The sequence below is a fragment of the Lissotriton vulgaris genome, chromosome 5, assembly GCF_964263255.1.
Source record: "Lissotriton vulgaris chromosome 5, aLisVul1.2, whole genome shotgun sequence".
Classification (NCBI taxonomy): Eukaryota; Metazoa; Chordata; class Amphibia; order Caudata; family Salamandridae; genus Lissotriton; species Lissotriton vulgaris.
Window position 1 is genome coordinate 606,760,724 of NC_141693.1, and position 14,660 is coordinate 606,775,383.

Below are 14,660 nucleotides of genomic sequence, written 5' to 3' on the forward strand. Positions count from 1 at the left end.
GGGTAAAGAATACATTAAGTCAACCTGGGAATTACCATATACACACAGATGTTGGAGTGGGGGAAAATAAGTATTTCTTAGCAGTACACAATGTAAAATCGCACTAAGCGGTATACTTTTATGTCAGGGTATTAACCCCTTCGATGCTGATGACGGCCGGGAGCCGTCATGGCACACAGCGCTCGTGTGCTGATGACGGCTCCCGGCCGTCATGGCGCCTACCTGCGGGAGGAGGGCTGCAGCTCCACCCGCGTGTCGGCGATTTTTTTTTTTTTACTGCGGGAGGCAGGGGAAGACCTTCCCGTGCCTCCCCCACCCGCCCCCTCCAACGTCACTGATGACGTCAGCGCGCGAGCCGCGCTGACGTCGGCACTTGTTTACTTTCTGTTTCCCCACCGGTGGCCGCCATTTCCAAGCTGCGCCTCGGTGGGGAAACAGGTACGTACAGCGATCTCGCTGCAACAATCTTTCTTTGCGAGGCACCGGGGGACAGAAAAGGGTTTGCCTTTCCCCCCGGTGCCTCTTTTCTGCATTCCTGCTGCACGGTCGTGCAGCAGGAATGCAGAATAGTCTGATTTTTTTGTTTTTTTTTGGGATTCCTCTATCGGGGAGCGGCCCCTTGAGCAAGGGTCGCTCCCCCAGGGGTGCATATTGTTTTACTGTGCTTGCCCCCCCCGGGGGGGGGGGCAGGAGATATATTGCGGATTTGTGTAGCCCACTGGACCACCAATGCAACATTGTTTGGGGAGTGGCCCCTTGGGCAAGGGTCACTCGCCTTGGGGGCATGTTTTTGGCGATCTGCCCCCGTGGGGGGCAGATCAAACAACGCTTTTTGTTTTTTTGTAGCCCACTAGGCCACCAGGGATGGGGCAGGAGATATATTGCGGATTTGTGTAGCCCACTGGACCACCAATGCGACATTGTTTGGAGAGTGGCCCCTTGGGCAAGGGTCACTCGCCTTGGGGGCATGTTTTTGGCGATCTTCCCCCGTGGGGGGCAGATCAAACAACGCTTTTTGTTTTTTTGTAGCCCACTAGGCCACCAGGGATGGGGCAGGAGATATATTGCGGATTTGTGTAGCCCACTGGACCACCAATGCGACATTGTTTGGAGAGTGGCCCCTTGGGCAAGGGTCACTCGCCTTGGGGGCATGTTTTTCGCGATCTGCCCCCGTGGGGGGCAGATCAAAAAACGCTTTTTGTTTTTTGTAGCCCACTAGGCCACCAGGGATGGGGCAGGAGATATATTGCGGATTTGTGTAGCCCACTGGACCACCAATGCAACATTGTTTGGGGAGTGGCCCCTTGGGCAAGGGTCACTCGCCTTGGGGGCATGTTTTTGGCGATCTGCCCCCGTGGGGGGCAGATCAAACAACGCTTTTTGTTTTTTTGTAGCCCACTAGGCCACCAGGGATGGGGCAGGAGATATATTGCGGATTTGTGTAGCCCACTGGACCACCAATGCGACATTGTTTGGAGAGTGGCCCCTTGGGCAAGGGTCACTCGCCTTGGGGGCATGTTTTTGGCGATCTGCCCCCGTGGGGGGTAGATCAAACAATGCTTTTTGTTTTTTGTAGCCCACTAGGCCACCAGGGATGCGTGAAAGGAGAGTGATCCCTCGAGCAAAGGTTACTCTCCATTTAGGCCCCACTAGATCACCAGGGATGTGTGTGGGGAGTGGCCCCTTGGGCAAGGGTCGCTCCCCAAGGGGGGCATATAATTTTACAGTGTCTGCCCCCCGGGGGGGGAGGGGCAGGACATATATTTATGTATTTTTGAGCCCCCTGGACCACCAATTTTACTCTGTATGGGGAGTGGCCCCTTGGGCAAGGATCACTCCCCTTGGGGGCATGCTTTTGGCTGTCTGCCCCCGTGGGGGGGCAGATCAAGCCATGCTTTATGTTTTTTGTAGCCCACTAGGCCACCAGGGATGGTTATAAGGAGAGTGTCCCCTTGGGCAAGGGTCACTTTCCATTTTGGCCCACTAGACCACCAGGGATGTGTGTGGGGAGAGGCCCCTTTGGGCAAGGCTCACTCCCCAAGGGGTGCAAATATGTCTATGGTGTCTGCCCCCCTTATATTTTGTATTTTTCTGCCTGCCTGAACCACAGATTTTGTGTTCTATAGGGAGTGGCCCCTTGTGCAAGGGTCACTCCCCTTGGGGGCATGTTTCTGGCAGTCTGCCCCCTTGGGGTAGGCAGATCACGTCGGTATTCTATTTTTTTGTAGGGCCCACTAGGCCACCAGGGATGTTTAGAAGCAAAGTGACCCCTAGGGCAAGGGTCAGTATCCATTTGGCCACTAGACCACCAGGGATGTGTATGGGGAGCGGCCCCTTTGGGCAAGGGTTGCTCCCCAAAGGGTGCAATTTATTTTGGTACATTGAATGTTTGATAATGTATTGGCCCACTGGACCACCAATGAAGCCATGTGTGGGGGGTGGCCTCAAGGGCAAGGGTTTCTCCCCTTTTACAGGGGTGAATATTTTATTTATACTCTTAGGCCCACTTACCCCTTAGCTTTTTTGGTGTATTGTGTGTTGACTGGTGCATTATTTCAATATGTGATTGTAATGTTTTTTCTTCTCCTTTTTATTGTAGTGTAAAGCTTGTGATTCCTGTTTGTGGTTTTGACAGTGGTTGTTCTGCAGTTTTGCGTATTTGCGTTTATTTGGTAAGAAAAACATTTTTGTAGGGTTTACTTCAAATGAGTATTATTGTTATGCATAAATGTCTTTTTTTGTAAGTGCTGTCATAATGGCTGTATTTCTGTTTGTGTTCTGAGCATGAAATTAATTGCGATGTTTTTTGCGTTGTTTTATGTGTAATTTGTTTTTTTACCTTTTTCTTTTTTAGTGGGATATTGTTGATCCTTTCCGTGTCTGTGCAGAGTAGGTGGTGCTGAGTCTAGCTGCTTCTGTCAAGTGAGTGGTATAGTGTTGGAGTATATAGGTCTGTGAGATAAAGCAACATTGTGTTTATTTCTTTTTTTTCAAAGGATTTGTGGTTCACGTGTTTGACAAATAATCTTTTTTAGTTAGCATTATGGCTAGCCGTAGAATGACTGCTCAGCAGGTGATTAGTTTGCTTCTTGAATCTTCCTCTGAGCTGGATTATGAGACTGACAGTGCGTCTGAGGGAGAGGATGATTCAGGCAGTGAGTTTTCTCTCCACATGGAATCATCGGATGATGAATCCAATCTCAGTGCGGACGAAGTGCCTGTTTTAGAGGAGGAGATTGATGTGCCGATGCAGCAAGAGACATCTGGCTTGCAACCTGGTGCTTCAAGCATTCCCATTGGAAGTGCTGGACTCTGGGTTGATCCAAAAATGGTGCAGCCGGTGTTGTCTGACTTTACTGGTTATGCAGGGTGTAAAGTGGATTGTGAAAATTTCTTGCCTATACAGTTTTTTAAGTTGTTCATGGATGATGTCTTTTTGGCTGAGATTGTTGAGCATACTAATTTGTATGCGGAACAGTTTTTGAGGAAGAACAGTGCCAAACTTAGGCCCCACTCTAGAGCTACCCGTTGGACTCCCACAAATCTGGATGAGATGAATAGGTTTTTCGGTTTGACTTTTTTGATGGGCTTGATAAGGAAGCCTTCCCTGGCTTCATATTGGTCTTCCAGTCCCTTGATGGCAACGTCTATATTTCCTGCAGTTATGACTCGTGATAGGTATTTACTTTTGCTTCGTATGCTGCATTTCGTTGACAATGATTTGGCGTTGCCAAGAGATCACCCTGACTATGACCGCCTTTTTAAGATTAGGCCTGTTATTGATCATTTTGTAGATCGATTTTCAGAGATCTATTCTCCAGGCAAAGAAATTTCTATTGATGAGTCTTTGGTCTTGTTCAAGGGTCGTTTACTTTTTAAGCAGTACATTCCTAGCAAGAGGGCACGTTATGGAATTAAGCTGTATATGTTGTCTGAGAGTAGGACAGGATATGTCTCCAATTTACGTGTGTACACTGGTAAGGATTCCACTATTGACCCCCCTGGTTGTCCGTCCACTTTTGGAGTGGCAGAGAAAATTGTCTGGGATCTTGCTAGAGGACTGTTTAACAGAGGCCACCATTTGTACCTTGATAACTTCTACACTGCTTTGCCATTGTTTAAGGAGTTGTTGAAAGTAGACACTTTTGCCTGTGGCACAATCCGCTCTAACCGTAAAGGTTATCCGAAAGAGCTTGTTTGCAAAAAGCTTCAGAGGGGACAGTGCAGTGCCTTGCGTAGTGATGAACTGCTAGCTGTAAAATTTGTCGACAGGAGGGATGTGTACATGCTGAGTACCATCCATGATGAAAGTACTACATCTATGCCTGTTTGGGGTGCTGTTGCTGAAGTGCGTAAACCTGTGTGCATTGTAGACTACAATAAGCACATGGGTGGTGTTGACAGAGTTGATCAGAGGTTGGAACCTTACACTGCTATTCGTAAGTCTTATATTTGGTATAAGAAGTTGGCCATCCATCTGTTCAATTTAGCAACTTTTAATGCTTTTGTTGTGTTCAAGGAGTGTTCTCCTGCGTCAAAGTCGACTTTTGTTCAGTTTCAGGAGTCTGTGATAGGCAGCCTTGTTGTTGTGGAACAGGCACATATTCCTAGAGTCGGAGTGGTGGAGGAAGTGGCTAGATTGCGAGATCGCCACTTTGCTGATTACATTCCTGCCACGCCCAGAAAAAACAATCCCTGTAAGAGATGTAAAGTCTGCTATCGAAGAGATGTGCGGAAGGATACTCGTATGCACTGTGCTGATTGTCCTTCTAATCCTGGGCTTTGTGTGCCCAGATGTTTCAAAATGTATCACACTCAAAAGAAATTTTGGGAGCTACCGTGAGTCTAATGGTGTACTGCCTGGTCTGTAATGTTTTTTATTGGTTATTCAGTTGCATCTGTGGCATTAGTATTTTGTTTTTTAGTTAATGCTGTTTGTAGTTGTAGTTTTATATCTAGTTCCAAATGGTTTGTAATTTTTTTCTTTGTTTTTAAAAAAAAATTATTTGGCGGTGTGCATGGATTGGTGTTTGGCTGGCGGCGTGCATGGACTGGTGTTTGGCTGGCGGCCTGCATGGACTGGCACTTGACTGGTGGTGTGTCTGGACTGGTGCTTGGCTGGCAGTGTGTGTGGATGGGCGCTTGGCTGGCGATGTGCGTGGGCTGGTGCTTGGCAGGCGGTGTGCGTGGGCTGGTGCTTGGCAGGCGGTGTGCGTGGACTGGTGCTTGGCAGGCGGTGTGTGTGGTCTGGGGCTTGGCAGGCGGTGTGCGTGGACTGGTGCTTGGCAGGCGGTGTGTGTGGTCTGGTGCTTGGCAGGCGGTGTGCGTGGACTGGTGCTTGGCTGGCGGTGTGTGTGGAGTGGTGCTTGGCTGGCAGTGTGTGTGGAGTGGCGTTTGGCTTGCGGTGTGCGTGGAGTGGTACTTGGCTGTCTGTGCATGGAGTGGCGCTTGGCTGTCTGTGCATGGAGTGGTGCTTGGCTGGCGGTGTGTGTGGAGTGGTGCTTGGCTGGTGGTGTGCGTGGAGTGGCGCTTGGCTGTCTGTGCATGGAGTGGTGCTTGGCTGGCGGTGTGTGTGGAGTGGCGCTTGGCTGGTGGTGTGTGTGGAGTGGCGCTTGGCTGGTGGTGTGTGTGGAGTGGCGCTTGGCTGGTGGTGTGTGTGGAGTGGTACTTGGCTGGTGGTGTGCGTGGAGTGGTGCTTGGCTGGTGGTGTGGGTGGAGTGGCGCTTGGCTGGTGGTGTGCGTGGAGTGGTGCTTGGCTGGTGGTGTGCGTGGAGTGGCGCTTGGCTGTCTGTGCATGGAGTGGTGCTTGGCTGGCGGTGTGTGTGGAGTGGCGCTTGGCTGGTGGTGTGTGTGGAGTGGCGCTTGGCTGGTGATGTGTGTGGAGTGGCGCTTGGCTGGTGGTGTGTGTGGAGTGGTACTTGGCTGGTGGTGTGCGTGGAGTGGTGCTTGGCTGGTGGTGTGGGTGGAGTGGCGCTTGGCTGGTGGTGTGCGTGGAGTGGTGCTTGGCTGGTGGTGTGTGTGGAGTGGCGCTTGGCTGTCTGTGCATGGAGTGGTGCTTGGCTGGCGGTGTGTGTGGAGTGGTACTTGGCTGTCGGTGCGCGCTGAGTGGTGTTTGGCTGGCGGTGTGCATGGTCTGGTGCTTGGATGGTGGTGTGGGTGGACTGGCGCTCGGCTAGCGGTGTGCGAGTAGTTACTTTTTGTTGGTCACTACACACACTGCTAGGTGAGTGACACTCCACGCAGTCCATCATTTTGTGTTGTTGCAATGTCGGAAATGTGGGCGTGTGAAAGTGATGGGCCCTTGAATGGCGCTGTCTGCTGGTGTGAGTGTTGAAATGTGATGGGTCCGCGGCTGGCGGTGTGAATGTTTTGTATGTGTCACACGTACGAAAGGTGTATGAATGGCCTGTAAAGAGGTTGGTGCCTTGACGTGGCTTTACAGCTCACGAGCTGTGAGTCAGTGGTTCAGTTTATCATACTTTCAATTATACGCAGTGTATTTCATTTTTTTGAAATTACTTGCGAATACAATTGTATGTACTGAATCATCACTCACCCTCGTGCCAAATCCAACCAGAATGTGTGTGTGCTTGCGGATTAGATGGCTGTGCAGTAATGTTTGTCTTTTATCTCTTTCTGAAGTAGGATGTACCTTGTCCCTTATTGTGATTGTTGTAATGTGTTGCTGTTCTTTCTGGATGGTGTCAATGGTCTGGTTTGTATCAGGTATGAAAGGCGCGTGAATGGCCTGTAAAACGGTTGGTGCCTTGTCGTGGCTTTACAGCTCACGAGTTGCGAGTCACTGGTTCGGTTTTTATGCATTTATTTATTGACAGAGCATTTCATTTTTCGAAAGTTCTTGTTAGTAAAATTTTATGTACTGAACCATCACTCGCCCTCGTGCCAAATCCAACCTGTATGTGTGTGTCTTTGAGGAATAGTTAGCCATGCCTTGAATGTTTCACTTTGGAGTAACTCTGTTACGGTGTACATTATAGCTATAAATAACGTACTAAATTTAGTTATTATTGTTAAACCATGGAAGTATATGTCATGTCTTTCTGGTGAATTCTATTGATTTTTATACAGAATCTCCTGCAAACTTGAAATTGTCTGTCACAATTTCCTTGAATCACACGCTCTCAAATTGAAAACTTAATTCTCCACCGTACAATTTGAACCGTTTCCTGTTGCAGCCACTATGCCTACCCACGCAAGTGAGGTACCATTTTTATCGGGAGACCTGGGGGAACGCTGGGTGGGAGGAAATTTGTGTGAGCCCAGTGACGCCACGCTTTCCCACACAAAAAAAGTGTGTCAAAACTGATTTTTCCATCAAAAATTGTGGTTTGCAAGGGATTCTGGGTAAAGGAACGTTGGAGGATCCACGCAAGCCATACCTCCTTGGAAGCCCCCGGGTGTCTACTTTTCAGAAATGTGTGGGTTTGCTAGGTTTTCCTACATGGCCGCCTCGCACGGGGCCAAAAACCCAGGTAACCCCTCTTTCAAAAGCTGGTGGGATTGACATTCAATACCACCAGCTTTTGAAAGAGGGGGTACCTGGGTTTTTGGCCCCGTGCGAGACGGCCATGTAGGAAAACCTACCAAGCCCACACATTTCTGAAAAGTAGACACCCGGGGGCTTCCAAGGAGGTATGGCTTGCGTGGATCCTCCAACGTTCCTTTACCCAGAATCCCTTGCAAACCTCAATTTTTGCAGAAAAAGTCAGTTTTTTCACACTTTTTATGCGTGGGAAAGCGTGGCGTCACTGGGTTCACACAAATTTCCTCCCACCCAGCGTTCCCCCAGGTCTCCCGATAAAAATGGTACCTCACTTGCGTGGGTAGGCATAGTGGCTGCAACAGGAAACGGTCCAAATCGTACGGTGGAGACATTACAATAACCAATAGCAAGATTACCTTCTTTTTTTTGGGGGGGGGGACTGAGTTTTTGGACCGGGGCTCGGCGGGCATCTTTGGAAACTACCAAACCCAAACAGTTCTGAAAACTAGACACCCGGGGGAGTCCAGGGAGGTATGGCATGCGTGGGTCCCCCAATGTTTTCCTACCCAGAAATCCCTGCAAACCACAAATTTAGGTTAAAAAAACAGTTTTCCATACATTTTTGCGTGGGATCGCCGTGTCGGCACAAATGTCCTACCACCCTGCGTTCCCCTTGTTCTCCCGAGTAAAATGATACCTCACTTGTGTGGGTGGGCCAAAGGCCTGTGACTAAGGCAGGGGGGCTTAATTTGTTACACTGAAATACTACTTTTTTCAACATTCGTTTTTGGCCTGTTCTGCTTTGGGGCACCCACACAAGTGAGGTATCCTTTTACTCGGGAGAACAAGGGGAGCGCTGGGTGGTAGGACATTTTTGCCGGCACGGTGATTCCACGCAAAAAAGTTTGAAAAAGTGATTATTTTCCCTAATTTTAAGGTTTGCAAGGTGTTCTGGGTAGGAAAACGTTCGGGGACCCACGCATGCCATACCTCCCTGGACTCCCCCGGGGGTCTACTTTTCAGAACTGTTTGGGTTTTGTACTTTCCTAAGAATACCACCGAGCCCCGGGCCAAAAACTCAGGTGCCCCCCCCCCCCAAAATCAAGGTTGTTTTGCAATTTGGTATTGTAAATTCACCACCGTACAATTTGAACCATTTCCTTTCGCAGCCACTATGCCTACCCACGCAAGTGAGGTACCATTTTTATCGGGAGACCTGGGGGAACGCTGGGTGGGAGGAAATTTGTGTGAGCCCAGTGACGCCACGCTTTCCCACGCATAAAAAGTGTGAAAAAACTGACTTTTTTGCAAAAATTGAGGTTTGCAAGGGATTCTGGGTAAAGGAACGTTGGAGGATCCACGCAAGCCATACCTCCTTGGAAGCCCCCGGGTGTCTACTTTTCAGAAATGTATGGGTTTGGTAGGTTTTCCTACATGGCCGTCTCGCACGGGGCCAAAAACCCAGGTAACCCCTCTTTCAAAAGCTGGTGGGATTGACATTCAATACCACCAGCTTTTGAAAGAGGGGGTACCTGGGTTTTTGGCCCCGTGCGAGACGGCCATGTAGGAAAACCTACCAAGCCCACACATTTCTGAAAAGTAGACACCCGGGGGCTTCCAAGGAGGTATGGCTTGCGTGGATCCTCCAACGTTCCTTTACCCAGAATCCCTTGCAAACCTCAATTTTTGCAGAAAAAGTCAGTTTTTTCACACTTTTTATGCGTGGGAAAGCGTGGCGTCACTGGGTTCACACAAATTTCCTCCCACCCAGCGTTCCCCCAGGTCTCCCGATAAAAATGGTACCTCACTTGCGTGGGTAGGCATAGTGGCTGCAACAGGAAACGGTCCAAATCGTACGGTGGAGACATTACAATAACCAATAGCAAGATTACCTTCTTTTTTTTGGGGGGGGGACTGAGTTTTTGGACCGGGGCTCGGCGGGCATCTTTGGAAACTACCAAACCCAAACAGTTCTGAAAACTAGACACCCGGGGGAGTCCAGGGAGGTATGGCATGCGTGGGTCCCCCAATGTTTTCCTACCCAGAAATCCCTGCAAACCACAAATTTAGGTTAAAAAAACAGTTTTCCATACATTTTTGCGTGGGATCGCCGTGTCGGCACAAATGTCCTACCACCCTGCGTTCCCCTTGTTCTCCCGAGTAAAATGATACCTCACTTGTGTGGGTGGGCCAAAGGCCTGTGACTAAGGCAGGGGGGCTTAATTTGTTACACTGAAATACTACTTTTTTCAACATTCGTTTTTGGCCTGTTCTGCTTTGGGGCACCCACACAAGTGAGGTATCCTTTTACTCGGGAGAACAAGGGGAGCGCTGGGTGGTAGGACATTTTTGCCGGCACGGTGATTCCACGCAAAAAAGTTTGAAAAAGTGATTATTTTCCCTAATTTTAAGGTTTGCAAGGTGTTCTGGGTAGGAAAACGTTCGGGGACCCACGCATGCCATACCTCCCTGGACTCCCCCGGGGGTCTACTTTTCAGAACTGTTTGGGTTTTGTACTTTCCAAAGAATACCACCGAGCCCCGGGCCAAAAACTCAGGTGCCCCCCCCCCAAAATCAAGGTTGTTTTGCAATTTGGTATTGTAAATTCACCACCGTACAATTTGAACCATTTCCTTTCGCAGCCACTATGCCTACCCAGGCAAGTGAGGTACCATTTTTCTCGGGAGACCTGGGGGAACGCTGGGTGGGTGGAAATTTGTTGATCCACGCAGATTCCGGAACTTTCCACCACAAAAATGTGAGGAAAATGCGTTTTTTTTTTCAATTTCTTAGCTTTGCAAGGGATTCTGGGTAAGAGAACCTGGGGGTAGGCAGTCGAGTGACCCCATCCTGAATTCCCCTGGGTGTCTACTTTTCAAAAATGTATAGGTTTGCTAGGTTTCCCTAGGTGCCGGCAGAGCTAGGGTTCAAAAACAAAAGGTAGTCTCTTTGCCCAAAACGTGCACAATTTCACTGAAAAATTGAGTTGTGACCACGTTGCGTTTTGCACTGTTTCCTGCAGCAGCCACTATGCCTACCCAGGCAAGTGATGTACCATTTTTCTCGGGAGACCTGGGGGAACGCTGGGTGGGTGGAAATTTGTTGATCCACGCAGATTCCGGAACTTTCCACCACAGAAATGTGAGGAAAATGCGTTTTTTTTTCCAATTTCTTAGCTTTGCAAGGGATTCTGGGTAAGAGAACCTGGGGGTAGGCAGTCGAGTGACCCCATCCTGAATTCCCCTGGGTGTCTACTTTTCAAAAATGTATAGGTTTGCTAGGTTTCCCTAGGTGCCGGCAGAGCTAGGGTTCAAAAACAAAAGGTAGTCTCTTTGCCCAAAACGTGCACAATTTCACTGAAAAATTGAGTTGTGACCACGTTGCGTTTTGCACTGTTTCCTGCAGCAGCCACTATGCCTACCCAGGCAAGTGAGGTACCATTTTTCTCGGGAGACCTGGGGGAACGCTGGGTGGGTGGAAATTTGTTGATCCACGCAGATTCCGGAACTTTCCACCACAGAAATGTGAGGAAAATGCTTTTTTTTCCAATTTCTTAGCTTTGCAAGGGATTCTGGGTAAGAGAACCTGGGGGTAGGCAGTCGAGTGACCCCATCCTGAATTCCCCTGGGTGTCTACTTTTCAAAAATGTATAGGTTTGCTAGGTTTCCCTAGGTGCCGGCAGAGCTAGGGTTCAAAAACAAAAGGTAGTCTCTTTACCCAAAACGTGCACAATTTCACTGAAAAATTGAGTTGTGACCATGTTGCTTTTTGCACTGTTTCCTGTCGCAGCCACTATGCCTACCCAGGCAAGTGAGGTACCATTTTTCTCGGGAGACCTGGGGGAACGCTGGGTGGGTGGAAATTTGTTGATCCACGCAGATTCCGGAACTTTCCACCACAGAAATGTGAGGAAAATGCGTTTTTTTTCCCAATTTCTTAGCTTTGCAAGGGATTCTGGGTAAGAGAACCTGGGGGTAGGCAGTCGAGTGACCCCATCCTGAATTCCCCTGGGTGTCTACTTTTCAAAAATGTATAGGTTTGCTAGGTTTCCCTAGGTGCCGGCAGAGCTAGGGTTCAAAAACAAAAGGTAGTCTCTTTGCCCAAAACGTGCACAATTTCACAGAAAAATTGAGTTGTGACCACGTTGCGTTTTGCACTGTTTCCTGTCGCAGCCACTATGCCTACCCAGGCAAGTGAGGTACCATTTTTCTCGGGAGACCTGGGGGAACGCTGGGTGGGTGGAAATTTGTTGATCCACGCAGATTCCGGAACTTTCCACCACAGAAATGTGAGGAAAATGCGTTTTTTTTTCCAATTTCTTAGCTTTGCAAGGGATTCTGGGTAAGAGAACCTGGGGGTAGGCAGTCGAGTGACCCCATCCTGAATTCCCCTGGGTGTCTACTTTTCAAAAATGTATAGGTTTGCTAGGTTTCCTTAGGTGCCGGCAGAGCTAGGGTTCAAAAACAAAAGGTAGTCTCTTTACCCAAAACGTGCACAATTTCACTGAAAAATTGAGTTGTGACCACGTTGCTTTTTGCACTGTTTCCTGTCGCAGCCACTATGCCTACCCAGGCAAGTGAGGTACCATTTTTCTCGGGAGACCTGGGGGAACGCTGGGTGGGTGGAAATTTGTTGATCCACGCAGATTCCGGAACTTTCCACCACAGAAATGTGAGGAAAATGCGTTTTTTTTTCCAATTTCTTAGCTTTGCAAGGGATTCTGGGTAAGAGAACCTGGGGGTAGGCAGTCGAGTGACCCCATCCTGAATTCCCCTGGGTGTCTACTTTTCAAAAATGTATAGGTTTGCTAGGTTTCCCTAGGTGCCGGCAGAGCTAGGGTTCAAAAACAAAAGGTAGTCTCTTTACCCAAAACGTGCACAATTTCACTGAAAAATTGAGTTGTGACCATGTTGCTTTTTGCACTGTTTCCTGTCGCAGCCACTATGCCTACCCAGGCAAGTGAGGTACCATTTTTCTCGGGAGACCTGGGGGAACGCTGGGTGGGTGGAAATTTGTTGATCCACGCAGATTCCGGAACTTTCCACCACAGAAATGTGAGGAAAATGCGTTTTTTTTCCCAATTTCTTAGCTTTGCAAGGGATTCTGGGTAAGAGAACCTGGGGGTAGGTAGTCGAGTGACCCCATCCTGAATTCCCCTGGGTGTCTACTTTTAAAAAATGTATAGGTTTGCTAGGTTTCCCTAGGTGCCGGCAGAGCTAGGGTTCAAAAACAAAAGGTAGTCTCTTTGCCCAAAACGTGCACAATTTCACTGAAAAATTGAGTTGTGACCACGTTGCGTTTTGCACTGTTTCCTGTCGCAGCCACTATGCCTACCCAGGCAAGTGAGGTACCATTTTTCTCGGGAGACCTGGGGGAACGCTGGGTGGGTGGAAATTTGTTGATCCACGCAGATTCCGGAACTTTCCACCACAGAAATGTGAGGAAAATGCGTTTTTTTTTCCAATTTCTTAGCTTTGCAAGGGATTCTGGGTAAGAGAACCTGGGGGTAGGCAGTCGAGTGACCCCATCCTGAATTCCCCTGGGTGTCTACTTTTCAAAAATGTATAGGTTTGCTAGGTTTCCCTAGGTGCCGGCAGAGCTAGGGTTCAAAAACAAAAGGTAGTCTCTTTGCCCAAAACGTGCACAATTTCACTGAAAAATTGAGTTGTGACCACGTTGCGTTTTGCACTGTTTCCTGTCGCAGCCACTATGCCTACCCAGGCAAGTGAGGTACCATTTTTCTCGGGAGACCTGGGGGAACGCTGGGTGGGTGGAAATTTGTTGATCCACGCAGATTCCGGAACTTTCCACCACAAAAATGTGAGGAAAATGTGTTTTTTTTTCCAATTTCTTAGCTTTGCAAGGGATTCTGGGTAAGAGAACCTGGGGGTAGGCAGTCGAGTGACCCCATCCTGAATTCCCCTGGGTGTCTACTTTTCAAAAATGTATAGGTTTGCTAGGTTTCCCTAGGTGCCGGCAGAGCTAGGGTTCAAAAACAAAAGGTAGTCTCTTTGCCCAAAACGTGCACAATTTCACTGAAAAATTGAGTTGTGACCACGTTGCGTTTTGCACTGTTTCCTGTCGCAGCCACTATGCCTACCCAGGCAAGTGAGGTACCATTTTTCTCGGGAGACCTGAGGGAACGCTGGGTGGGTGGAAATTTGTTGATCCACGCAGATTCCAGAACTTTCCACCACAGAAATGTGAGGAAAATGCGTTTTTTTTTCCAATTTCTTAGCTTTGCAAGGGATTCTGGGTAAGAGAACCTGGGGGTAGGCAGTCGAGTGACCCCATCCTGAATTCCCCTGGGTGTCTACTTTTCAAAAATTTATAGGTTTGCTAGGTTTCCTTAGGTGCCGGCAGAGCTAGGGTTCAAAAACAAAAGGTAGTCTCTTTACCCAAAACGTGCACAATTTCACTGAAAAATTGAGTTGTGACCACGTTGCTTTTTGCACTGTTTCCTGTCGCAGCCACTATGCCTACCCAGGCAAGTGAGGTACCATTTTTCTCGGGAGACCTGGGGGAACGCTGGGTGGGTGGAAATTTGTTGATCCACGCAGATTCCGGAACTTTCCACCACAGAAATGTGAGGAAAATGCGTTTTTTTTTCCAATTTCTTAGCTTTGCAAGGGATTCTGGGTAAGAGAACCTGGGGGTAGGCAGTCGAGTGACCCCATCCTGAATTCCCCTGGGTGTCTACTTTTCAAAAATGTATAGGTTTGCTAGGTTTCCCTAGGTGCCGGCAGAGCTAGGGTTCAAAAACAAAAGGTTGTCTCTTTACCCAAAACGTGCACAATTTCACTGAAAAATTGAGTTGTGACCATGTTGCTTTTTGCACTGTTTCCTGTCGCAGCCACTATGCCTACCCAGGCAAGTGAGGTACCATTTTTCTCGGGAGACCTGGGGGAACGCTGGGTGGGTGGAAATTTGTTGATCCACGCAGATTCCGGAACTTTCCACCACAGAAATGTGAGGAAAATGCGTTTTTTTTCCCAATTTCTTAGCTTTGCAAGGGATTCTGGGTAAGAGAACCTGGGGGTAGGTAGTCGAGTGAGCCCATCCTGAATTCCCCTGGGTGTCTACTTTTCAAAAATGTATAGGTTTGCTAGGTTTCCCTAGGTGCTGGCAGAGCTAGGGCTCAAAAACAAAAGGTAGT